Below are 3,404 nucleotides of genomic sequence, written 5' to 3'. Positions count from 1 at the left end.
CTGGCTTATTATTAAAGACCTCACTCAGGTCTCCAGAAAATAAAAATAAATATATAAATAAATGTCTGATGTATGAATCAGTCAAGATGATCAAAACAGTGGTCTCCAAGATAAAATAAAAATTCAAATTGAATAATCATGCAGGTGCTAATACACATTATGTTTAACTCATTACTGGCATTTAATTAAATGGGGATTGACAAGACAAGTCTTTCTACTCTTTACCATTGCAAAGCAAACTAAACCAGTGGTCATTAGTCCCGCAGCTCTTTCAGACATTTCTGCCAGAATTCTGCATGTATCAGTTAGTTTCACAAACTGCTGACAAACACAGTCATGTGACACCCACAGATACTAATCTCTCCTGCACACAAACCAACACGGTCTGAAAAACAAACTCAGCTTAATGCTTTAGTTTACAGAGTGGAAACGTTAAGACTGACCAAACTAGAATCTCTGTTCTAAATAAAGTTCACTCTGCTCTACTTTTTTAATGTTTGAATGCTGTGCCATGACCACTTCAAAGGACAGGGGCAGCTAAAAAGAGAAGGACATGATGGCTAGACTTGACACTACAGGTCCCATGGTGCACAGTTAGCCACCGGGACAACTTCATATGACTGTCAGTCAACCCAGACCCTCTCCACATCACCATACAGCAGTACACAGGCAGTACAGCACTAAACACCTCACACCATTAAATCAAACTTCAAACAACGTCTTTGACATTGACGTTTAAAATTTTATACCTTTCTTCTACGGAACAAAAGAAAATACCAAGAAATGTTTGAGGTAAGATTTTTATATATATAAAAAAAATTACACTGACTGAAAGTGACAAAATAAGTGGTTTTATAATAGAATTTTTATGTAACATTACAAGTTTAACAAAACACAGCTTCCAAAAACGCTTGTTTCAAACATTTTAATAAGCATATTGCACGTAATAAGTATGCTTAAGCAGCAAATCAGCATATAAGGAGACTGGCGTAATGCATCATAAAAATAAATGGAAAATATATAAGTCACCCTATTACGGGTAATAAAATTTTCATATCTTGGTTTTAGGAGTCCTCAACAACATGCATGCAAGGTCAAAAACACATTGCTTTACCTTACTCGCTCAATGACTCCCTAACAACTCACTCAACTATTAATGTTTCGAAACCCTTTATGTGACACTAATCTGTGATGGGTTCGATTGGTCTCATGTTAATTTAATCATTCAAGTAATGCCTGATAAAGCAGCGTTTGTGAGTGCAGTGCTGCTTTGTGTACAGAGTTACCAAAAAAGCTATTTTACTGCTCTAAAAGCAGCACCTGGCAGCAAAGAATAAATTTGCATTTTCATTCAGACTAACGCAAAAGCCCAACAAGTGAGCTGACAATACGCTAATGTTTTATGCTGACGCTAACATGAAACGGCTTGGAATATGTTTTAAAAACGACTCATTTCATATGTTACAGAGTTTACTTTTTTGAGAGACAATAACCTTTTTTTAACATGGTGCACTTTCAGGCAATTTTGCAGGATGTTTTCATTCAGTTAGAGCGGTTTTACATTTTCAAAGATCCATAACAAGGGCACTTTAAAACAAACAAACATAAAAAAACCCTTTTAAATTACAATGACATTTCTGATACATTTCTACAACAACATAAATATAACTGCTTCAGTGTTTTTCTCAGTGCATATACAAAATCATTCTCTGCCAGCTGTTGTCGTGGTAGACATTAGGTTTTCCGGTAACAAAGCAGCACTCCGCTCACAAACGCTGCTTTATCAGACATTACATACAAGATGAAATGAAAATTACATCCAAAATATTCTTAAGACAGTTCGTTTCCTTCAGAAATACAGTGATATAAACATGTGCAGCGGCTCATGTTTATTTAAAGTTGAAGCCTTTTGAAAAATCTATTTGTGGCGGTTCGTTTTAAAACTGTGGAGCACTGCCATGCATAAATCAATGTATGGGAAACACTGTGCTTTCACTTCTGTAAGAAATCGTGAGAAAGAGACACTTTTTTTTCAAAAACAAAAACAAAAAAAATCTTACTGACCTTTTTTTTTTTTACGTTGTATGACAATGTCACCATTTCCACAATTACACACACTGTTTTCCACTCTCTTCCCATCATTTTCTTTCTTCTCTATATAAAAAGAAAGAGAACCCCACAATGGGAATCACAGGGTTGCACCACAAAGCCAACGCACTTGATTTCAACAGAAAAATAGCTGGGGCTAATCAAATTTCCGACTGGGTCATACTTTTTCCTGTCCATACACCAGCCTTGCCTCGGGCAGGGGATTTGTGGGCCAAATCAGTTTCATCCCGGCCTCAAAGGCAGTTTGTAGAAAAGGCAAAGTGGGAACCTTTGTAGTGCCTCTCTTTTTTAGTTCTGCCCTCTTTCTGCACTCAGGCCAGTTAACAGAGAGGCCGCAGCACCGGGCGACCCCTCGCTGAGCAGCAGTAGAGCGCTTCGAGAGACCAGGTTTGTTTTAAGAGGTGAATCCCGCAGCATGCAGGCAAGTTTAAAGACATTAAATCAGTTGACTACCAGCTGGTGAAATATTTAAAAGCTTGTCACACGGCAGTCAAATGTATTGAAAGAAGCCTAATTGGAAGCTGTGTGTCATGTTAGAAGCGTTTTATATAGATGTGATCACATACAGACTTCATACACTTTAAAAACAGGTTAAATGAAGCTAGTACACATCTAAAGGCTGCTTCTGACTGCGCTTCTAGATGCAAAATCAGCCTCTGCTGCATCTTTAACGTGCGAGTGCTCGGCAACCCCAAGGCGCTCGGAGGTTTAGTGCTTTCAAACATTCCCTGCAATAGAGGCTTTTTTTAAAGCTTCAGGTCAATAGAAGTGGAAAAGGGAAGCTGTGAGGAAGCCTGTGAGTCCACACACACACACACACACACACACACACACACACAGAGACAGAGTGGAATGTGACTCTGTGCCTGCTAGGGATGCATGAATATTCATGCTATTTTCACAGTAGTTTTGCAGGTGATACAAAATTAAGTCACATTGCGATTATTTTAAGCACTATTTATTTAACCATGCTCATTAGGCAATTTTGCAAACGTTCCCCTCAAGCTTCATCATTATGAGAATGTAAAGTTAGAGGCTGTAGCATCTGTAAAACACATGAGTAAAACGGTTAACGTCAGTGACTTTTGTGACGCTACGAGAATTTTTTTTTTGAATAAAGAAAACAAAAATAATTTACTCGACCAGTCTTCTCCCCCGAATAGTTTTTTTTCCTTCAACTTGATGTACGTAAACTAAAAGTTGAATATACTACATTACATTAACATTAAATATAACCATGTGACCATTACAAAAGAGATAACCTAAAATTAAATGTTGGGGATTGAAAAAAAAGT

General features: G+C 37.5%; 1 protein-coding gene across 1 annotated transcript in view; it reads right to left on the bottom strand.

Annotated features, from left to right (window-relative positions):
* Positions 1-3,404, bottom strand: part of LOC122351742 (pre-mRNA-splicing factor CWC22 homolog) — a gene marked incomplete at its 5' end in the record, with an annotated part of 13,282 nt that overhangs the window by 2,560 nt on the left and 7,318 nt on the right. The window lies entirely within an intron of this gene.

This window comes from Puntigrus tetrazona, chromosome 9 (assembly GCF_018831695.1).
Source record: "Puntigrus tetrazona isolate hp1 chromosome 9, ASM1883169v1, whole genome shotgun sequence".
NCBI lineage: Eukaryota > Metazoa > Chordata > Actinopteri > Cypriniformes > Cyprinidae > Puntigrus > Puntigrus tetrazona.
The sequence above is the reverse complement of the archived record's forward strand: the minus strand, read 5'-3'. Positions and strand labels throughout refer to the sequence as shown.